A 25,564-nucleotide genomic window follows, 5' to 3' on the forward strand; every position below is an offset into this window, starting at 1 on the left:
TATTATGTATAATTCAACAATGTTGAAATTATAAGTAAGTGGTTGTTTTTATCATTACTTATGAAAATAGTTATGAAATAAATGTTATTCTATATAAGAGAATAAATTAATTTGCATAGATTTTGCAAATTATGTTTTATGGTGATTAAAATTCCATAATGTTTATAAATCAAATTATTATTACTAGTTTATAATAATATTTTTAGTATGTTTATTTGATCCATATAAGTAAATGGATAGTATATAATTTATTCATGAATAATATGTGACAAGTTGATTTATTTTATTAACTATAAATTATTTATAAGTATCTACTTATAAAGTTGTGTCCTTTAAGACATGTGAATTATCAAGTGGTATGATAATGTATTTTATGCCTTAAGCATAAAATGTATATTATGGCAAATAAATTTCATAATGTCTAATAATTATTTATTATTACTAGTTTGTAATAATGTAAGAAACTTTCTCAAGTTATACATAATTATATGTATGAAATTCAATTTTGAATTGAATCACAAAGAATTGTCATTTCTATTTGTGATTGAATGTTTACAAATAGGGGAGGTAATTTTAAAGATAATATTTTATCCATAAATATTTGTCTTAGTTTTAGACAAAGAGATTAAATTATCTCTTGTTTGAGATGTTTGATAAAAAGTCATATTTAAGAAAAGATGCACACTAAGAAATTTGATGAATATGTTTTCCATATTTATTTAATGTGGAAGGAGACCTATTGACTTTTAGTGATGCTATGGCATCACAAGATAATGCCTTTTGGAAAGAGGCAATAGATGATGAGATGCAATCCATCACAGGGAATAATACTTGGGTATTAGTAGATCTCCCACCAACTTGTAAACCAATTGGTTGCAAGTGGATCTTCCGCAAGAAGATGAAAATTGATGGAACTATTGATAAGTTCAAGGCCCATTTAATGGCACAGGGATTTAGACAAAAGCTTGGTATTGATCATTTTGATACATATGCACCAGTTGCAAGAATAACCACCATTAGGTTGTTGGTAGCGTTGGCTACAATTTATTATCTAGAGGTCCATCAAATGGATGTGAAAACCGCATTCTTATACGGTGAGCTAGATGAGGAAGTTTACATGAAACAACCCGAAGGGTTTGTTTTGAAAGGACGAAAAAAAATAAGGTGTGTAAACTTGTTAAGTCACTATATGGACTTAAACAAGCACCAAAACAATGGCATCAAAAGTTTGATGAAACTATATTGTCCTTTGGATTCAAGTTGAATCAAGCGGATAAATGCGTTTATAGCAAATTTGATAACCATGGCAATGGAGTTATCATTTGCTTATACGTGGATGACATGCTCATCTTTGGTACTAGTATAGTACATATCCAAGAGACAAAGGATTTTTTGTCTAAATCCTTCCAAATGAAGGATATGGGGGAGGTCGATGTGATCTTAGGCATAAAGATCAAAAGAGATGGTGGTCGTATTAAGCTTAGTCAATCTCATTACATTGATAAAGTGCTTAATAGGTTTAAATTGCAAGATTCGACACCAATCTCAAGTCCCATGGAGCAATGTATGAAATTTACCAAGCATACCGGAAAACCAATTTCTCAATTAGAGTATGCAAAGATTATTGGATCTTTGATGTATGCTATGACATGTACAAGGCCGGACATAGCATTTGCGGTTGGTAAATTGAGTAGATTTACTAATAACCCGGGTCCCCAACATTGGTTGGCGATAAGGAGAGTATTATGATACTTGAAAGAAACTATAAATTATGGTATAACTTATAGTGGTGAACCTCCTATTTTGGAAGGTTATTCCAATGCTAGTTGGATCACTAATGAAGAGGATAATTCTTCAACTAGTGGTTGGGTGTTTGTTTATGGGGGAGGTGCCATTTCATGGGCTTCCAAGAAAAAAATGGTAATAGCAGATTCCACTATGTCTGCGGAATTCATTGCACTCGCCTCGGTGGCAAATGAAGCGGAGTGGTTAAGGAATCTCATGTTTGAGATACCTTTGTTGCCAAAGCCAATTTCACCGGTGGCAATTCATTCGGATTGCACAACGGCTATGGGAAGAGCTTATAGTCAAGTGTATAATGGTAAGTCAAGACTCATTGCTCTTAGACACAGTCTAGTGCAAGTTCTTATCATTTATGGGGGTCACAACTCTTGACTATGTGAACAACAAGTTCAATTTGGCTGATTTTTTCACTAAAGCCATGAGTAAGGTTTCAATTGAACAAGCGTCAATTGAGATCGGTTTATGTCAATAAAGTTTAAAGGAAAGTCCCAATTCACACACAAGTAGCATTGTGTCTTGAATTCAATGTGGTAAAGTCCTTTAAAGTCTTTGAAAGCAACAAGGATGAATGACCCATAGTTGCTTTAGATCGTGATGACAAGGTAGTCGCTTAAGTTCTCAAGGTCAAGGGTTGAAGAGCTCTTGGCGGTATCCTATCACGGGGATATGTTTTACGTAGTGAGAACCTACCTATATAAGTTTGAATTTTTGGCCGCTTCAAGGAGTCAAGATTGGCATATCCGACTATGATAAACTTTATGAATAGATATGGACACGGCCCTATATAATGTGTCAAGGTAAATGAAAATGTGTTATTGGTTTTGTGTGTATTTAACCTTCAAGTGGTTGGATGGGCTAGTTGATTCAATCCGTAGGGACATTATTCTAGTTCGATCGCTTGTAAAGTGTTTTATACTAGGAGTTAATTCAATCCGTAGGGACATTAGCGTTGATGCATGAAATGGAATTATATACTTAATGTGTAAAGGAAGAAGGAGGTTTCTTATACTCTAAATGGGGGAGGATTGTTGAACATCTAGAGTATATAAGCCTAGATTTGTATATACTACATACTTAGTATAGTAGTGGGACTTAAATAAATATATTATAATTCCAAATTAAATGCCTCAAAGAATTTGATGAATCATTACTTTGATTCATAAGTTTTGTTTAGTGAAACATTACTTTGTTTCATAAGCTTTGCTTGGTGAAACATTACTTTGTTTCATAAGCTTTGCTTGGTGAAAAAGCTTTGTTTGGTGAAACACTTTTGTTTCAAAAGGAGGTATTGTTTCATGCATAGTTCTATAAATAAAGGTTGCATGCCAAGGGACATTCCATCCCAATTTCATATCATTTATGATTTCATAAGAATATTTTTATTCTTGTTCTTCCTTTCATGAGATAATATTGAGAGAGTAATTAACTCTTAATATCATCAAAGTTCATAATTCACTACAACACTTCTATTTACTATTGCAATTTCCTTGTGCTAAGATTTTGTTGTGTAGATTGTATCTCATTGTGAATTTCCTTTATCATCCCAAGCACCTTTGTAGGAGAAATATCATAATAGGAAAGTGCATGAACGCCTTCTACTCATATCAAGTTTCCGAGCGACTTCTCTGATTGTCGCAACCTTATCTTTATGATGTCCATTTGGTGATTTACAAAGCAAGGAGTTCCATAGCCATCTACACAAGGGAAATACAAATCGGTTTGTTTTATTTGTATTTGCATTATATTTCCAATAATTTCTTCTCCTAATCTCACCACCCATACTCATATTAAAATTGCCAATGGTAATTGTGTTCGTGTAGATCATGAAGGCTCGATTGATATTTCCTCGTCTCTCAAATTAAAACACAGCCTTTTGATCTCTAATTTGTCATATAAATTGTTATCCATTTATTCAACTCATCAAGGAACTTTAATGTACTGTTCTTATGACCGCTCATGGTTGTGCCGTGCAGGATGCCTAGACCTAAAAGATCATTTGTTATAGAATAAAATAAACTTTGATATTATATTATATTTTTATTTTAGGAAATATTATGTTAGAATATCTTCTCTTTAATTTAGGAATTTAAGATATTTTGTTATTTTGATTTCTATGTTTAAGTCTTTAATCCTTTGTATAAACAGTGGTGTTTTTCCTCTAATTATGAATAAGAAAAACTGATTATTCAAACTCAAACCTTAACCTACTTTATTTTCTGAATTATTAATTTCTTCATCCCAACCCCATTAACCTACCATACAAAACACATTCCCACCCAAATCAATCCAAAACAGCCAACCAGCACTTAAATCAACCCAAAACAGCCACCCAACCAAAACAACTACGATATCATCATAAAATGAAATTACTTTGAGAGAATATATGAGAGAACTTATGATGACTCTTTATGACTTGTAAGTTGTAAGACTTACATCATGAAAATTTTTTGACGGTTTTAATTTATAAATTATAGTAGTTGGATTTTTTATGATGATGAAACTTATTTGATCTACTTTATAAATTGATAAATGATAATATGGAATGGTTTCCAACCACTGGGCTCGACAATCTCAGACACTATCATCAACTTGGGCTTGTCCAAGTTGAATTTTCTCAGAAAATTTGAAGTAAATATGTAAAATAATATAAAAAAAATCTCAAAGTGATCATTGGAAAAATTTATTTTCCAAAATAAGCACTTTTAGCCCAATGATGTAGTTTGGTATTTGTTCGCACTTACAAACAGCGACCCATTACTAAGTTTAGCACTATCATCGACCGCTGTTAGTAAGAGCGGCCCATTGCTGAGCTAACTTTCTTTAACTCAGTTTAATAATGGGTCGTTGTTAATACAAGGAAGTCAGCTCAGTAATGGGCTGCTCTTACTAACAACGATCGACTGAGCTATATTCATTTGGCTTAACTTACTAATGGGTCGTTGTTTATAAGTGAGAACAAATAGCAAACCTTAGCGTTGCGTTAAAAGTGCTTATTTTGGAAAATAAGTTCTCCAATAGTTATTTTGAGATTTTTTTTTATATATTTACTTATTTACTTCAAATTTTCTTGGACCTAAAACTATAATTGTTCTTATATTTGGTATATATTTGTATATAAATTCTAATACATTTTGATAATGTTTTACAAAAATACTGTTATAGTGTATTATGTACAAGAAACTAATTCACTAATATTGTCTCTGCCGTTATGAGGATGTACCTAATGTTTTTTGAGGGAAATTTAGGGAAAATCGAAATTGAGTTGGAGAATAAGACAAAAATAAGTGGATGATATGAATAAGTGGTTGAGATAGAGAGAGATAATAGGTTTATGAGTGAGATTAAAGAAAAAAAATGAGACTAATACCAAAAAAAATGGTACAATATAAGTGAGACAAACTAATATGAAAAGTGGTGCAAATTGAGAGCGACAAAGGGAGTATGTCTTTGTCAATTGTCTTTTTCAAATATCAAAAGTATATTCTTATATAATCAATATAAAATTGTTCCTATATGTTTATATTGGATGTTAAAGAACCAACTCAACCAAAAGCTTAAGCTGATGGTTGAGGCTCCGGGATATGTTATATACTCTAACACGCCCCTTCACACGAGAGCCTTTTGAGCTAGAAGTGTGGATACGACATAGGCCCTCCTCATACTTGGTGCTGAGTATTCCACTTTAAATGAGGGGTAGTTGAGATTCGAACCCGTAACCTCTTGTCACGTTGGCTCTAATACCATGTCAAGGAAATATTCAACCAAAAACTTAAGCTGATTGTTGAGGCTCCAGGATATGTTATATACTCTAACATACCCCTCACACGAGAGCCTATTGGAGTAGATTAGTAGATACGCACAAGCGCTAAATATTCCACTTAAATAAGGGGTGGTTAGAGTTGAACCTGCTACCTCTTGTCACGATGGCTCTAATACCATGTCAAAGAACCAATTCAACCAAAAGTTTAAGTTGGTGGTTGAGATTCCAAGATATATTATATATTCTAACACTGGACAAACTTTTTTAATAAAAATTATTTATAAATTATTTTAAGTTAATATAATTGATTTATTGATCCCTCTATTAAGGATAAATTTTTTTTCAATAGATCTTGTTGTCTTTATCGTTTCCTAAGTTTGCGATCTGCAATTATACTGAATTTTCCATAGAATACAAAAATAAAACTTAAACAATGGTGGTAAACTTAAATTTTACAAAATTTATTTAAAATGGTCTTTCTATATGTTCTTTCATTTAAATGGTTTTTCTCTACAACGCTTAGGCAGATTTTGATCATTTATACAAAATTTACTTTTCATATTTCAATATATTAGAGCTATTTATGGGCGGGCTACCAGCCAGGCTCGACCACCCGGCTTGAAAAATGGGTAGACTTGAACAACATTTTTCAAAAAAAATTAATTTTGGACGGATAATACCCGCCTGCCAAGATAAATGGGCGGGTAGCGACACCAAGAAAATACCCACGGGCATACCCGCCCTCCCGCTACTATATACCCAACTTTAGTAATTAGTATCTGTAACACCCTCAAAATAGGTCGAACTTTTGAAAACACCTTTAATGAAAAACATGAACCAAAACCTACTCATGAGAGTGTTACCGCCACATTTATTTCTAATAAAATAAATGTAAGGCTAAAAGACTAAGAAATAACTTAATAATAATTCTTAATCCAACAAAGGGTCTTACAACATAAGAAAAGACTGAAACGTAATCTGTATCCATATAAAATTTAAACAACTAAAAAAAAATTTAAACTGAAATACGACTCTAATAAAAGCTATACTTCTAAGTGATCCTCACTCCACAATTCCCACGCAATTAATAACCTGCAACATAAGAATGCAAGAAAAACAAGGGAAAAACTCCCAAAATCAAGAAATTGAGTATTTCCAACTCCATCCCGTAAAACGATTAAATTCGAAAATTATTTTAAGAAAATAAAATATAATTAAATTGAAATTAATTTTAGAAAATAATATGTAGCTGAGTTTAAAAGAAAACAATTTGAGAAATAATACATATAATATCACATAAACCAATTTATTAATTTGATATTTAATAATGGCAAACACATAATCAATTTTTTTTAATTTGAGGGAACGAGAACGCCAGTAGGCCGAGGCTTTACCCCTATACCTACTTCATCAAGAGGTTGTCACCCCAAATAATTCAAGGCCAGTAGAATAGTCTCAGGGAACTCTAGTGTGCACACCCTTTCTACTTGGATCACAACAAATAAAAGGAAAACCAAACATCGTATCAAGTATCAGAAATAATAATAATACCTGTCGGCAGCTATACTAACCAAACAGGGCAACCTGTTCATCACCCTTATACCTGGATCACAACAAATATAAGAGCTTCATTTCCATCGTGTTACACTTTACGTGATTTAATATATTTTAATAATTAGTCGTGAGCACACAAACATATAATCAAACATACATTATACATTTTATTTTATAATCATAAATTAACCAATAATTATATATCTCAGGAATATCTAAATGAAATCTCATTTTCCAAATTACCATTCTAATATCAATTGGTGGCAATAGGAATTAATATTGTAAATATTTCTCCTTTAAATTCAATCGCATTTTAAATCATTATTAAAATAATAATATAACTTTCATCAAAATAATAATATTATAAGTATTTCCCTTTCAAATTAAACCGTATCGAATTTCGTAATCAAAATAATAATATAAATTTTATCAAAATAGTAATTATAAATTCAAGTTTGACAAAAATAATAGTAAAATATAATTTGAGAATATATTAAATATAACATCATGTAAAATAATGTCATATAAAATCATGCATTATATTTAAACACATTAATTATCACTTAGCACATAATACTAGCGGGATAGTCCTAATTAGATGGACATTGAGAATTACCTTGTCACGCGATCCTAGACAACGTACGCTCCTAATAATCTCTATCTACGAATCTACTGTCTTTAATATCAAAAATTTTTCTTTTCTTGATTAAGTTTTAAGCAAATGGGAGATGGAGGAAGTAGTTTGTAGGAAAAGAAGAAAGTGTGAGTAATAATGTGAATGAAATTAAAGGTAATGGTTTAATTTATAATAGGTAAGTGAGGTTAGTTATAAGGTTTAGAGGAAGAAGTGGGAAGTTATTGTTAATGGTGTGGGAAGTTATTGTTAATGGGGGGTTATGTTTTTTTTTTTTTTTTTTTTAATTTTCTGAAATTTATTAAAAAGGGGTATTGCATACACTCCCCCTTAAAACAAAAGTTCGTCCTCGAACTTAAAGTTAACTACTAAAGTTTTTTTTAAAAAAAATTAGACGGTTTGATAGACTCGCATCACCCCCCTATTTTAAAAAGTTTCGTCCTCGAAACTCAACGTACCTGTTCGAAAAGTTCGGGGTATCGCTTTCTCATGTCAACTTCGGTTTCCTATGTGGCTTCTTCAGTTTGTTGGTTCGTCCATAATATCTTGACCAACTTAATTTCCTTGTTCTGGGTACATCTTGTTTTGGTATCAAGGATTTTTATTGGCTTTTCTTCAAAGGTAAGGGTTTCATCAAGTTCAATGGTTTCAGGTTATATGATATGGGAAGGGTGATGGACATATTTTCGGAGTTGGGATACATGGAAAACATTGTGGACTTTGGCTAGGTTCATGGTAGGGCTAATCTGTAGGCTACTTCCCCAATTCGTTCCAATACTTCATAAGAACCTATAAAACGAGGACTCAATTTACCCTTCCTACCAAATCTCATGACATCCTTGGTTGGTGACACTTTGAGCAAAACTTTTTCACCTACTTCAAACTCTAATGCCCTCCTCTTTTTGTCTGCATACGAATTTTGCCGATCTTGTGCGCCCCTCATACGTTCTTGGATCATCCTTACCTTTTTTGTAGTCTCCTCAATCATGTCTGGTCCTAATCCCAACGACTCATTAACATCATTCCAACATATAGGATTCCTACACTTTCTTCCATATAGGCCTTCGTAAGGTGTCATTCCTATGCTAGAATGAAAACTATTATTGTAAGAAAACTCTACATACATCAAATTATCCTCCCAAGATCCACCAAAATCCATAACACATGCTCTTAACAAATCCTCAAGAGTCTGAATTTTTCTCTCTGTTTGACCATCTGTTGCTGGATGAAATGCAGTACTGAACTTTAGTATCGTGTCCACTACTTCTTGTAGCATCTTCCAAAATTTAGACAGAAACCTCGAATCTCTATCCGATACAATGTCCTTAGGCACACCATGCAACCTCACTACCTCTTGAAAATACGCGTCTGCCATCTGTTGCATTGTCCAAGTATTCTTCATCGCTATAAACCTTGCTGTTTTTGTTAATCGATCCACTATCACCCATATGGCATTCTTCCCTGTTTTTGACTTTGGCAATCCTACTATAAAGTCCATTGAAATCGACTCCCATTTCCATCCAGGTACTTCTAATGGTTGCAATTTTCCCCCCGGCTTCATATGTTGAATTTTCACCTTCTGACACGTTAGACACTTCGCCACAAAGCCTGCAACTTCACGCTTCATGTTGGGCCACCAAAAGTTCTTCTTAAGATCCTTGTACATCTTATCACCACCAGGATGTATTGAGTATGGGGAATTATGGCCTTCAGTCATAATCCTAGTCTTAAGCTCCTCGTCATGCAGTATGCACCATCTTCCTTTATACTTCATTACGCCATTTTCATCACTTTCGAACTCAGGTGCTTGACCATCTTCCTTCAACTTCTTCAATTTAGTTAGCCAGTTATCCGTAACTTGCTTCACCCTAATTTCCTCAAAAATATCAGATTCAATCGTCATGTCATTCAATTGAGTACCCACATATCCATACTCTACCACTTTTAAATTCATCCTATGAATCTCTTCACACAACTCATTTGCTAAAATTAATGCATTCATTGTATGACTTGACTTCCTACTCAGAGCATCAGCTACCTTGTTTGCCTTTCCCTCACAATACTTCAAGTCCAGATCATAATCCTTAATGAGTTATAACCATCGTCTTTGTCTCATATTCAACTCCTTTTGTGTGTAAAAGAACCTCAAACTCTTGTGATCAATATAAATCTTGCACTTTACTCCAAATAAATAACGTCTCCAAATTTTCAATGCAAAGACTACGGCTCCCAATTCTAAGTCATGTGTGGGGTAATTCTTCTCATGCGGCTTAAGTTGTCGTGAAGCATATGCTACTACTTTTCCATCTTGCATCAACACACAACCTAGTCCATTCTTAGATGCGTCTGTATAAACATCATATTCTCCACTTTCATTTGATAAGGTCAGCACAGGTGCAGAGGTAAGCCTTGATTTCAACTCTTGGAATGCCGCTTCACACTTCTCATCCCATTGAAACTTAGTGGTCTTCTTCATCAAATTAGTAATAGGTTGAGCGATTCTCGAGAAATTTTTCACAAATCTCCTATAGTATCCGGCTAAACCTAAGAAACTTCTCACTTCTGTCACATTAGTGGGTTTAGGCCAGTTCATTACTACTTGAACCTTCGAGGGATCTACCATTACTCCATCCTTTGTAATTACATGCCCCAAAAATTCTACCTTTTCCAACCAAAATTCACATTTCGAAAACTTAGCATACAACTTATTCTCTCTTAAAATCTCTAAAACTTTCCTCAAATGAGCCTCATGCTCTTCTCGATTCATAGAGTATACTAAAATATCATCAATAAAAACAATTACAAACTTATCCAAATAAGGCTGAAAAGTCCTATTCATAAGGTCCATAAAGACAGCAGGCGCATTGGTGAGTCCAAAGGGCATGACTGTGAACTCATAATGGCCATACCTCGTTCGAAAAGCTGTTTTGGCTATATCGTCTTCTGCAATTCGTAATTGATGATAACCTGATCTCAAATCAATCTTTGAAAACACTCTTGCACCGCTAAGTTGATCGAATAGATCCTCAATTCTAGGAAGTGGATACTTATTCTTCACCGTCACACTATTTAAATCCCTATAAACAATACATAGTCTCAACGTTCCATCTTTCTTCCTAACAAATAATACTGGTGTTCCCCAAGGTGATACACTTGGTCTTATATATCCTTTATCCAACAAGTCCTCAAGTTGTACCTTCAACTCTTGCAACTCGGCAGGTGCCATCCTAAAAGGTGCCTTTGAAATGGGTCCTGTTCCCGAAACTAAGTCAATCTTGAAGTCTAACTCTCTCACAGGTGGCATCTCTGGAATCTCATCTGGGAACACATCAACAAACTCCTTAACTACAGGTATCTCTCCTAACTCGTCCTCTTTCATGCTCGTGTCCTTTACATGGCACAAATATACGGGGTAGCCTTTCCTAAGATGGGTCTGGAGATTTAAGGCGGAGATAAGCTTGGTCTTTGGTGGCTTGGAAGTAGTTTCTTGGTAGGTTAGTTTATTTCCCTTAGGGCCTCTAAAGGTAATTCTCTGTTTAGCACAATTGATTTCTGCCTGATATTTCCTTAACCAATCCATTCCCAAAACCAAATCGAAGTCTTTTAAATTAAACTCGATAAGGTTCACAGGTAGTTCGGTTTCAGAGATGATAATAGGCATACGTAAGTAAAGGTTCTTACTGAGAAAGGTTTCACCTGAAGGTGTGGTTACCTTAGCTTTACATGAGGAAGAAGGTTTAAGGGAATGTTTTTCAATTAAAGATTTAGATAAAACGGAATGTGAAGCTCCAGAATCAAATAGTACAAAAGCAGGTTTAGAGTTTACAAGGAAAGTACCCGTCACAATGTTGGCGTCCGACTCAGCTTCACTCTTGCTCATAACGTGGAGTCTCCCATTGAAAGTGCGTGCTCCGTTTCCATTGTTTCCATTGTTGTTCAGATTGTTGTTGGCGTTGTACTTGTCATTTGCTGAATCACTTCCTGTTTGAGTATTGTTCGAGCGGTTGTTGTTGAAGTTATGGTTCCTAGATCCTCCTCCATTGTTGTTATAGCCCTTGTTGTGTCCATTCTGCCCTAGTTGGTTTCTTTCTTGCCTCTTGGGAAAATAAACTTATCATGATTAGAAAAGGTATATGTCTAGACTTCGTACTCCATAGTAAGATAAATCGATGATGCAACGTTTTTGTTGGATCATCCAACTTTTTTTTATCGTGTAATTAGAGTATTTTAAGACTTTTTATGTATTTAAAGTATTTTGGATGATATATTGTATTTTAATTGTTATTAAAACTTAACTTTATAATTTGTATTATAATTTAAATTTTTATACAATAAATACTCGTCTACCCGCGGATCCCACCCGCTTTAAAAATGGCCGGGTAGCGACAAAAAATATGCCCGCAAATGCGGGCAGACTTTTGAATGTTTGATACCCCGGGTAGATTTTTTAGGTATTATCCGTTCCGCTACCCGCCAAAGCCCGCCCATGAACAGCTCTACTATATATATTTAAAGAATAATATAAATAAATTTATTAAAAATATTTAGCATTGTATATAAAATTAAACAAATAAAACTAATAATTTTGCTAATTTATAAATTAATTTTTCTTCAAAAAAATTATAAAAAATCAAGATACTTTTAATTTAGAAATTCAAGACAAAATAAAACCACGTGACCACTAGAGCTGTTCAAATGTGACCCGACCCGAAAATCCGAACCGAAATCGAAAGTTAACTGACCCGAAAATATGTTTCTTTTTTAGGTTTATCGAACCGATATTATCCCAACCGAAGTTGTGCCCGAACCGATTTACGATCGAAAATCGTAAAATCGAACCCGAACTGCCACCGATTTTTATAATCGAAATATAACCGTTAACCGAGATTACCCGAAACTAATAGTGACCGACCCGAGTCATACCCGACCCGAATCATGCTCAAAACCAAACTTGATCCGCCTAAAACCGACTTAACTCGAACGAATTTTTAATCGAAATGCTATAAACCTAAACCAATTTTTAACATAGAGGTATGATCGACTAATATTCAATCATCTTATTAGTTAATCTAATAAAGTAATAGAAATTTTAATAAATTAAATTTTATACATACATGGTTTCATATATTTAGAGTTAATAATCAATGGTCAATGTTTATTTAACTATTTTGAATCAATTTAGATGAAAAATGATAAAACTTTAATTTTAATTTACAGTCAAACAAGTAAAAGTAACAAAGTAATAATCATCAACTGATTTGCATTTTAACTATTTCGCCTTAACTAAGGGGAATCTTATCAACAATTAAAAAATGCGAACAACTTAATTTGATATTGACTCGATCTATAGATATTATTAATTCGTAGCCGAATTCTACTGGAAAATAATACCCGAATCCGATCTGTACCCGGTAAAATCGAACCAATTATTAACCGATGACAGTCCGAGACCCACTGACTACTCGACACGAACTTCAATCGACACTGAACCGATGCTAACCTTTGCATATTCATCCATTAATGTGTTCTAAGTAGTTCCTATGTTCAGATTCTTGTCTAATCTTCATACAAACACTTTCTTTAGAATTTCATTTCTTTTTTCAAGCTTTAAGTTGTAATTTAGTTCATAACCGCTAGTAGTTAGAAGTGGTTTTCATATGGTAATCCATCAAAGTACCTAGGTATTCCAGAATCTTACGGGTTTAAGTGTGCAATTTGATGTGGAGTATTTGTATCATTTGAATATAAAGCTCTTGTTCTCATTATTGTGATTCTTAACCCCTCCATAATTGAGGGTAGTAAGTTATTATAAGCTCTTACTTCCTATAGTTTATTGCAAAAATCGTGTATGGTATGATAATTTATGTGTATATTTCATTAAACATCTGTGAGTAGTCCACTTTCTAGAGTTTGGGGTTGTAGTTAACATATTGATTTGCTTATAGGGAAAATGGGTTGAGTATAAATATGTCCATAAACGAATATGTGAGTTCTACGGTAAGGAATCAAAAGTTCATTTTGATCTCCTTCCATGGACAATTTATGTTGATTGAATGTATTAAACACTTGTGAAGTATGATTTCATGCTAGTAATGAGTAGCCAAAAGCTAACTTTATTTAGTATTCCTTCAAGACCTAGTCAGTCCTTAGGATGATGAACCATACCTATCTTGTATGATTGCTTCTTGTTCAACATAAATTGGAAGTCATAAGCATATATTAGAATGTTAGTAGTATGATCGAGTTCTACGCCTTGAAGCCGAAAATCCTAAACCATATTAGTAACTGTATAGTTCCTATGCCCATAAGTTGTGGAGTTAAATTGAAAGACTTTTCTCCTCATAAAACTTGATTAAAAACATATTTTCAACCCATCCCTTTTGTAAATCAAGAAGTTAACTCCCCAAACTCTAGTCTTTAACTTTATTGTTTGAAATTTATATCATTGTTATTGTTACACTACAAAGCAAACCAAATCCCAAAAATCTTCATTATCATAAAAATCTACTTGTCACATAAACATTTCCCTGTGAATCGACCCTTTGCTTACTACTAATGCTAGTCAATATTTAAGGTGTATAATTAAATTATTGTATAGAGCTGACTTAGTCAAATCATCAACGACCATAGGACTTAGACTTCGACCGTCTATTAGAGGATCGAAACCAAGTTCTTTAAAAAGTTCATCTTTCCACGCTTTGGTTGCCCTCGCATAGTCATTAGTGACAATGGGACCCATTTTATCGAGCATAAGTTTGAGTCTCTTCTTAGAAAGTATGGGGTGTTGCACAGATTTGCTTTACCTTATCACCCCCAAATTAGTGGTCAAGTTGACGTTCCTAATATGGAGCTAAAATTCATTCTTGAGAAGACTATATAGAAGTCTCAAAAGAACAGGTTCGGTAAGCTTGATGATGTCCTTTGTTCTTATAGGACAACATTCAAGACCTTTATCGGGACTACACCATTTAGGCTCATCTATGAGAAGCATTGTCACATCCTCGTAGAGTTGGAGTATGGAGTCCATTAGGCCATTAAGACCCTCAACTTTGACCTCAAAGCCACAGTTACCAAGAGACTGTTAGACATGAATGAGCATGAGAAGATCCGTCTTCAAGCCTACAAAAGTGCCTTGCTCTACAAAGAGAGGACCAAAAGATGGCACGATCAAAGGCTAAATAGACGGGAGTTCAAAGTAGAAGACCTAGTGCTAGTATATAACTCCACACGGCCCCATAGAGGTTCAAGGGCCAAGCAACACCTTTAAGGTGAGTGGACTCCGAGCTAAGCACTATTATGTGAGAGAACCTATTGAGACCTCCGAGGTCATGCACATTGATCCTAGTTAACTACGTTGAGCTATAAACGTTAAACAAGCGCTTTGCAGGAGACAACCCGTATATTTGTGCATTTTGTAATTTTTATTTTCATTATTTTTATAGTTTAGTATTTGTTTGTATTATTATGTTTTTAATATCGCTGTTATATTTGTAGTTGAAAAAAACAAAAAAACAAAATAAAATAAAAGAAAAAAGCTAACAGGTGAAAATCAGAGCAAAGGGACTAGTCGCCCCTATTGGCGACGAGTGGTCGCTACCCGATGGAAGATGCCACAATTTTGAGAAAAGAAAAAAAGGGCCAAAATTACATGTCATAGCGAGCAACGAGTTGTTGCCCTATAAGCGACAAGTCGCCGCTTTTTCCTAAACAACATTTTCGGGCTTTTTCATAAAAAGGCCACGAGCACCAACTCCTTTAACTCATCTTTATTCCCCAATTCCTTCTTCTACCTTCAAACCCTAACCTTATCTTTTACATCTACACTTCAATTCTTCATCCAATACCATCCAAATTCAAGATCTATTCATCCTTTCTCATCCTCTACCTCTTCTCCATCATAAAAACCAAAACTTTCACCATCTTCCTCACTCATATTCCGTCCACCATTGTTGGGGCAAAGGAAGGCACAAGGGATAGCAAGCTAGAATTTGGCTCTCTATTTGGCTAATTGTGGTACTATCTATCGCAATCTTTTTATCCTTGTTATTTTATGGTATTAATTTTCTTTGGTATTGGATTTGAGTTGTTGTAGTCCGCTTTTTGAGTTTTTGCTTATTCATATCTTGAGGAAGTGTGGTGTTGCTGTTGTTTTAGTGCCATTTGAACATGAATTTGTTTAAGTTTAATTTGAAAAGGGCCCAATTTGAAGCTAAAGGCTCATTCTCCTAAAAAGAAAATTGAGACCCTTAGTACTCACCACCGCCCTTTAATACACCACCAAGGGCAACTAGTAGCTCATCTGGAGCTACTATGAGATGTGTGTCAACTCCTGCGTGAACTAGGACGTTTATCACACTTAAAAGGAGAACCTTGCTGGCTACCAAGTTTATTCTTGAGTTCACCTTATACCACACCGACCTCCTTAATGGGGTCAGGACCCTACTCATTAGAGGAGGGTTAGAGGGTTTTATAGGTAAACATGTTGTAGTTTACCTTAGATTGACTCTAGAATTCCTCTCCACCATTAAATTGCACGACTCATCCAGAGGTCTTAGGTACAATTATATCACGTTTAATGCTTTTAACAACACTTACTGCATGACTTACCCTGCCATTGCTGAGGCATTTGGGTGGGAATTCAACGATGATGAGTACGTGACTCTCTCTAAGAGGAAAGTATTTGAGTTTTGGGGTCAGTTGACAAGAGGATTCTCATACCTAAAGACGGGAAACAAGATCAGTAAAATCAAGCACCCCGCCATGCGTTATGTATAATAATTACTCGCCATGACCATATTTGGTCAAGGTGAGCCTACCTAGGTAGCCATAGGAGAGCTAGCTCTTTTGAGAGCTTTAGCAATTTTGCGCCACACTAGGCTCAACTGGGTGAAACTTTTCGTCGGGAGATGTATTCCCATAAAATCTTCTCCCACAGGGAAGATTTCCCTTGGTGGCATCATCACCTTGCTGATCAACCACCTGGGGGTGGATGTGCCTGAGCATTGCGATGTTCTTCACACTACAGCCAGCTCCTATTATGACTTTGCTACTCTCCGCCGAGCCAAATTTTAATATTTTAGATCCGCCATGGATGGCCTCATTTTGTGGCTCCTAATTGGAGGCTTATTGCCCTAACAACAGAGCCCCCCTATTTTTGATGTTAGTGAACATGACGATGTTCATACATTATACATGCGCACCCTTCATTATTCTCTGAATAATGTAGCTGAGTTTTATTCGGCTGCTGCGGAGTGGGGCGATGATGAACAACAGACCTAGCTCGAGGCTCAGTATGCTCAACCTTTTTCAAGATGAGCCATACTATTAGCAACCTGAGTATGCACAGGAAGTACCCTCAAATACATATGAAGAAGACCAGGCCTGGCATCAATAGATGCTAGGCCGCTTTGACTAGAAGGAGGGTTGCATAAACCGCATAAATGACAATCTGCAAACCCTCCAAGATACCTAAAGCTACCAATGGAACGAGTTGCATCATTTTTATGACTCAGATATGTATGACATCAATACTCATATAAGCTCTTTAATGATGGCTCATGAGGCCCAAACTGCACATAATGTGGTACCTCGTTTGAAGACCCAAGGGCCCAAATTGCTGAGTTGAAGGCCCAACGAGAGTCAGAGAAAGCAGCTCATCTAGAGGCCAAGAAGTCAAGGAGGATGTCCTTCTTCTTTTTTGCAGATGTTCCTCAAGTGGCCACTAAAAGCCACATGTTCTCGACATCCCCTATCCGTGTGCTTGTGCTTTTATTTTCATGTCCCTTTGCTTCGCTGTTAAGCATTGATGACAATACTTCTAATAAGCATGGGGGAGTCTACACCTGTTAGTATAGTTTTTATTGCTTTCTTAGTATAGTTTTTATTACTTCCTTAGTTGTAGATTATACGCTTTCCTAGTTAAATTTTTATGCTTTCTTAGATTATGACTTTTATCATTTTTGTTATTAGTGTTATTTTGTTTTTCCTCTGTATTTATACCTTACCCTAAAAAAATTAAAAAATGAAAAAATGAAAAAAAAAGAGAGAATGCTAGTTAAGTCTTTGCTGCGGCGCTTGCAGGTATATTTCTATTTCTATCTTTGTTCTCATCTTTCTCTATATTCTAGCTTCACTAGATTGTCACTTTACCCACCTAGCCATCTTCGCTTAGGCTCTAGCACATCATCTCTTATTTAACCATTTCATGAGGGAACCTATAGCTTGCTTGTTCATGTTTTCTATTCCTCATTTCTTGTATAGATTTAGCTTTGTGTATGCATTGTAATTTAATTCCATTATAGTTGAGCCTATACTTTGTTTTTCATTGAAAAAGGGAAAAAGAAAAAAAAGATGCTTGAAAAGAGAAAAGCCCAGCTAGTTTGAAAACTCGAAAGGCGACATAGGCAAAAAAGTGGCATTCAGTGGGTGAGCAAGTAAGGATTGGAAAAGATGATGAATGGCTAGGACGAAAACCCAATTATGAGATCCTAGGAAAAATGAGACGAAAAGAGAGATTTTAATTTTCATGTATTTCATTTTGTACTTGGAGTGGCGACATAAGAAGGGGGAGCTATAAGGAAGATTATTGGGTAGGCCACCAAAGGAGGGATAAGTGTAGAATTTTTCTTTTCTATGCTTTTTGGAAGACATAAAGAGGTTGAAGTATAGGGATTTTGATACTTTTTATTTGTACTCTTATTTGTATTGTGTTGTTTTAGCCAAGTGAAGGGGGCAAGTGATAAGGATATTTGGACTCTTGGCAAACAACGAGAATTAGTGAAGTTAAGGAAAGGGAGGCATAAGAAGTAGCTTAGGAATTGGAGACCGTGTCTTAACCTTTATTTAAATATGTTTTCACCTCGATTTACTCAAGGACGAGCAAAGGTTAAGCATGGGAGAGTTTGATAAGTGCAATTATTTGCACTTGTTGCGCTTATTTTTATGCTCCTTTCTTGAAGTTTAGTGGTGGTTTAGGACTAATTTTAGCTTGTTTACTATAGTTATGATGATTTGAATATTTATGAGTAATTAAGTTAATTTTGATGAATATTGAACATGTTTGTGCGAGATTTGTGGCTTATACTATTCCAGGGCACTATGGGAAGGAGTAAATGGTGCCCCATGAGTTGAAGAAGTTTAAGAGCTAAAAATATATATCCTAAGTATGGAGAATGAATGCTTATGTAATAGCCTAAGCTATAAAAGAAGCCCCAAGCACGACTCGTTGCCAAGAAAGCAGCGAGCAGCGAAGACATGAGAAAGCAACGAGTTGTTGATTTTACCTGGCCATAGGCGACGATTCGTAGTCAACCACTGAACTCAGCACCCAAAGACAGAAGATACCAACGACTCACCGCTTTTGCAACCCTTATGGGCGACAACCCGTGGTTAAGCTCTGGAAGGCCATTTTCACAAATTTGAAAAGCAACAAGCCGCTTCTATAGGCGACGACTCGTCACCATCTACTGACGATTATATTTTATGTTTTATTTTAGTAGAATTTCAGTGACTTTTAGGTTTTAGTTTAAATAGTGGAAGTTACATTTTATTATCATCATCTTTAGCTTTTAATTTCAGAATTCTTCCTTTAGCTTTAGAGTTTCCTTTACATGTAAAAACTCCATTGTTATATTTTCTTAACTACAACTTATACTTTATTCATGTTTCCATTAGTAAGTATTCTTATTTTGCTCTTTAATTACTCATCTTTTTGTCTTTAATTACTCATTATTATCATGTTTAGCATTTTAATTAGGTTTTCAGCCATTGTTAATTTCTTGTTCATGAATATGTCTAGTGAGTAAATTTCTCTTCTAGGATTAAGGGATTGACCCTAATTTGAAGCATGAAATGATTTTTTATTGATTAATTGTGTGAATTTTGGGTCTATAATTTAAACTTATGCTTAATGTATCTTAGTTTAAATATTTTTATTAACCTTTTAAATATCTTTATTAACCTTTATTAACCTTGTCTTAGATAAGGGTTCTCCAAGCTAATGTTGTAATTGGGGTCAGATTCCTCTAAATGTGAAGAATTAAATGTTCTATAATCATGATCCTCTTCTATCAGAACCATTCTCTGGAGACTGGGCATCCTGCTTAACAAGATGCTTCAAGCACTAGATTCCTCTGACTAAAATTCATACCCTTTCTTTGAACATGAATCCCAATGTTGCATTTAGTTCCTTTTGAATTTCTTTGTAACTGATTTCCAATGGTGGATTTGGCATCTCTTTAGAGTAAAACTGCACATCACCACTTGAACGACGTTTTTATCATCATGATCACCACTTAACTGACCTAACATTAAATTCATGTCTCTTCCTTATTTGCCACTTTTTCTATTTTCAAATTTTTATTAGAAAAATTTTAACCTCTAAATTTTCTCAATTTCCGTTATTTGACCATCTTCGTCTATATATTCCCTATAAATGTGAATTCTATCAAAGTTTTGAAATTTCCTAATCTCCTTACTTTCTCTTTAACTTGTTAACAACTCTGAAAACTTCTTTGTACTATTCTCTTCTACAATTAACCTCCCTCTCTCAGTTATTCCTGAGTGTTTACCTTATGAACAACCATTCAACTAGAAAATCTAGACTACTAGGTGGCCTCATTTGTGATGGTTGGATATTCTGGACTCATCTTCACTTCAAGGACTTGAGGGGATCCACTTTACTCCCCATCACAGATGACCAGTTGGCCTTAGCCATGCTTGGCCTTAGTGCCACCACCCATAACATCAAAGACTTAAGAGAGAAGGTGGTCTTTAGGGCCTAGTTTATGCTGGAAGATTACTGCCACTGAATATTTATTATTTTTTTAACTTGAAATATTTATTATTATTATATTTCATAATAATAACAAACATACTAAATCTAAACTAAAATAATAATAATAATAATAATAATAATAATAATAATAATAATAATAATATATTAAGATTAAAAAATTAAAAGATAAAGTCAATTATTAATAAAATAACATATATTACAAAAAAAATCAAGTTAATCTTATACAAAAGTTAATTTGTTTGAAATTTGAATAACTTATATCACAAAAAAAAAAGATATATAAAGATATAAATGTAAATAAAATTAACAATTGAGAACTCAAAGTTTAAATCTTGTCATTATTATTATCATCAAACACAATTAGACTATAAACTTTATCATCAAAAGCAGAAGGAACCTAAAAAAATTGATGGGTTATGATCAATATTATTAAGAGCTTTTGAAGGTTAAAAACAAAGGCTTAATAATAGGAAAAGTGTGACAATTATGGCTTTGAAGAAGAAATTAGAGTAAAACTTACTTGGGTTCTTTTGTTTTGAGTATTTATTGCTAAAGAATTAACCTTTTGATAATTTGTGTATGTATGATCCTCCATTTGCCATTAATGAACAACAAAAACAAAAGAAGATGAAAAAAATTTAAAATTTAGGAAACTTAAAGGATATAGAAAGAAAAAAATGAGAGAATCGTTATTTATAAACTTAAAAAAGAAAAATAGATTAAAAAGAGAGTATAAATGGAGTGTAGAAAATAAAAATCTAAAACTTGATAAAAAAAATAGAGGTACGTGAGAATAAATGAATATAAATGGTGGAAGGGGTTATATAGAAACACTAGTGGAAAAAACATCATTTGCTGCGGTTTTTTTGCCATTATTTGCTGCGGTTTTGGCCCCCAACAATTGTGATAGCAGCAAATGTCGTACTTTAATTGCTACGGTTCAAAACCGCAGCAAATATGGGACTTATTTGCTGCGGTCATGGGCAAAAACCGCAGCAAATAAAGAGTGTTATTTGCTGCGGTCATGGTTGAAAACCGCAGCAAATAACACTCTTTATTTGCTGCGGTCATGTTCAAAACCGCAGCAACTACCTCTTTTTTTTTTTTTTTTTCTTTTTCTGTTTTATCTTTATAATAATGCAATAATAATACAATGTAATAACAGTGATTAATCCAATGATAATCACATTAATCAACATTATAATAATGCAATAGTAATAATAAACTCTCGCTCGTATATATAATATAATATTACGTACATATATATATATATATATATATATATATATATATATATATATATATATATATATATATATATATATATATATATATATATATATATATATATATATATATATATATATACATTAAAGTATAAAAAATAATATACTATAATTACAATTTATCAAGGACAAATATTAGCAAGATGCACGACAATCTTGTCTTTTAATTCGCGCATCTCTTCACTTCTCAAAGCGCGTGTTTCCCTAGGAATGTCGTTTAAAACCTATATATAATATGAAAATAAAAGATATTAACATTAGATTATATACCAATAATATATTTAATTAAGAACGTAACAAATACTTACGGCATCTATATTTTCGACTCCAAAGTCCTTCACGGAATTTATAATATCGTCCATAAACTTCAGCGCGTAGTAGCCGCAGTCAACGGAAGAAGAAGGTTGTTGAAAGCACTAAGAGAAAATAGATGTTAGTGTCAAAAACGGTTAAAAACGCATAAAATCGCAACTTAACACGTAAATTCTAGAATATGACTATGATTTTAAATTCTAACAACTTCTACACAATAATATATACCAAATAGTGTTGTGTGCCAAGTTTCGTGCAAAACAAACAAAGTTTGAGCTACTTTACACGCAAAATTGACAAAAACGCTTAAAAACCCTTAAAATCGCAACTTAACACCTAATTTCTAGCATATGACTATTATTTTCAATTCTAACCATTTCAACACAATAATATATGCCAAATAGTGTTGTGTGCCAAGTTTCGTGCATAACAAACCATGTTTGACCTACTTTACGCGCAAAATTGACAAAAACGCTTAAAAATCCTTAAAATCGCAACTTAACTTCTAATTTCTAGCATATGACTATTATTTTAAATTATAACCATTTCAACACAATAATCTATGCCAAATAGTGTTGTGTGCCAAGTTTCGTGCATAACAAACCATGTTTGACATACTTTACGCGCGAAATTGACACAGCAGCAAACTAGTGACCAGACCACCTTGCACGACACGTGGAGACCAAACCTATGCATCCAGGACCTAGGCTAAAGTGGAAATGGAATCTTGGTACTTGGATCTAGCTATCAAGGTCCTAAAACCATTCTAACAATCCCCGTGGACTCCTAGAAGCTGAGCTGAAGGAGGGCTGCTCGACAGTTTGCTAGATCAGAATTTTGTTTAAGTGTTTGTGGTTGTTTCGTGTTCTTTTCATGATCATTTGTAGTTTTTGACTGTGTCATTAATCAAAGCTTACGCACAACATTAATCCTTGCATAACCAAGGCCTTAATCAGCCCCGATTTCGCATCAAAACCAAGTTTGAGTACTTTACGCGCGAAATTGACAAAAACGTTTAAAAACCCTTAAAATCGCAACATAACTTTTAATTTCTAGCATATGACTATTATTTTCAATTCTAACCATTTCAACACAATAATATATGCCAAATAGTGTTGTGTGCCAAGTTTCGTGCATAACAAACCATGTTTGACCTACTTTACGCGCAAAATTGACAAAAACGCTTAAAAACACTTAAAATCGCAACTTAACTTCTAATTTCTAGCATATGACTATTATTTTCAATTTTAACCATTTCAACACAATAATATATGCAAAATAGTGTTGTGTGCCAAGTTTCGTGCATAACAAACCATGTTTGACCTACGTTACGCGCGAAATTGACAAAAACGCTTAAAAACCCTTAAAATCGCAACTTAAAATCGAATTTGTGTGCCTTTCTTGCTATCCATTTTGGAAATGTGGCTCTAGATGTAGATCCCATTTGTCCACGCACTCTTTTCATTGCGCTGAAACGCATGGGAAAAGTAATACTATTTATATATATATATATATAACACTTAATTAAATCAAATTGGTAAAATAATTAATATTACGTACGTATTCAACAACGATTTGAATCTTGTGTTGCGAGGTGGGCTTTGAGGTTTTTGTAATGAGTCGAAGACGTGCACAGTGTTCGTTAAAGGACAAATGATCAAAAGTATCCAATGCAAACTACAAACACAAATTTAAAATCAATAAATTAGAGATTAGGTGACTTTAAAAATCAAAAGATAAGTTCAATTTCAATAATAAAACTTACTCTTCCCAATATGGAGCCAGAATGAATGTGTGTTTAGATGCAAGGGAGTTAGTCAAAGCAGTCTCAATGTATGCTCTGACCTGATCTGGATCATTTCTACATTTACTACCCGAAATCGACTCCGGACAAAACCATCCAATTTTTATTGGAGGTTCGCAAGAATTTAGCTCCTCGTAAGCCGCACTAAACTCACAAATAAGAGAATTTTGTTAGTAATTCGGTCATTAAAATAATTAAACGAACAACAATGCCTAACTTGTCAGATAATGAACATCACCTCATATAGACATGGAAAAGAGCTACGTTCAGCATCTCTCCTCTCAAAAATTGCCCGATGTCACTAGGACCAATAATTACAAACGGGCTCTCTATAAAGCAGTATTGCTCCTTCAGCAGGGGCAAAATGATTGGGTCCTCCTCACTAATGCGAGATGCACAATAATGCAGCCATTTGCAATCTTGAGAGAGATCTTTTAACTCCTCATCAGTCAAAATTGGAGTGCTTGGCATCGACTTTGACCCAGTCGACACCTTTGCTGAGGAACCGACCTCTCTCCAAGATCTCTTTGGACTCTTTTGCTATTTCAATTTATACAATTAAATTAGTGTGAGCATGCAATTAAAAAAATAAAAATAAATAAGGTACAAATGATTCTTACCATGTTAGTGAATCGGACCCAAGCATATGGCCATGTGACGAAACTACCTAGGGCGTCTGATAGTTTCTCAAGGCTCCATGCTGGCATTGGAATTGGGAGTGAGAAATCTTCAAACCCCTTTACAATAGTCTCCACGGCCACACTGATGTGGCCACTTGTAATAGGCATTGAATGCACTGTTTGGCCCTCTTTATTTGGCTGGGCCACACCATATGCAACCTCAGTTAAGTCGCCATCACTAGCAACACCTAACTGAGGCAGCAAAAGAGAACAAGGAGTCGCCTCCTGAAAAGTGTGTCGTTTAGTGTAATAAGCATCATAATAAAATATTAATTACGCGTTGCAATTTAAATTAATAAGTGCTTATATATTTAAAAACTATGTACCTGTAGCACTGGCTCCGGAGTTGGCTCCGGATTTTGAGAAACAAAGTTTATGTTCTCCGGTGTGGTGTTTTCCCCTTCAGGGGTATTAATAATGAGCTGGGGTGTTACGGGGGTAATGGGCTCGGGTGTTGGCTCGACCAAAGCGTTAGAATCCCTATGTTGACTTTCCTGATCCTCGACAATCAGGTTTGCCAAGTCCACAATGGGTGCTCCCATCTTCTGCAACACGGCGGCCAGCTTAGCGAGAACGTCCTTCGTAATCTCCGCTCGGAGGGTTGCTGCTTCTTCCCGCAGTGCCGTTCGGGATTGAGTAGCAACACACTCTTTGCCGAATGCCTTCTATAACCCCATGCGGACGCCTCCTTTTCCGACTACCCGCCCACTGTGGTCTTTCCCTAAGACCATATGCAATGCGTCAACATTGCCTCTTGGGGTGAACTCCCCCGTAGCTTCTTTTTCCTTCCAGCCCATCTGTTCAAATAAAAAGTGACATATATAGCAATTAGTATAAGTACATCAAAGCCAAAGAATACAAAACAAATGAAGAATATACTTAATAATTTCAAAACTCACCACAGCATCAGCAACCTTCTTCGTTCCTGGATCATT

At 34.6% G+C, this 25,564-nt stretch overlaps 1 protein-coding gene across 1 annotated transcript in view; it reads right to left on the reverse strand.

Moving 5' to 3' along the window:
* Nucleotides 1-25,564, reverse strand: part of LOC130799624 (uncharacterized) — a 417,568-nt gene that overhangs the window by 227,980 nt on the left and 164,024 nt on the right. The gene's annotated exons all lie outside the window — the stretch shown is intronic.

This window comes from Amaranthus tricolor, chromosome 14 (assembly GCF_026212465.1).
Source record: "Amaranthus tricolor cultivar Red isolate AtriRed21 chromosome 14, ASM2621246v1, whole genome shotgun sequence".
NCBI classification, from domain to species: Eukaryota; Viridiplantae; Streptophyta; class Magnoliopsida; order Caryophyllales; family Amaranthaceae; genus Amaranthus; species Amaranthus tricolor.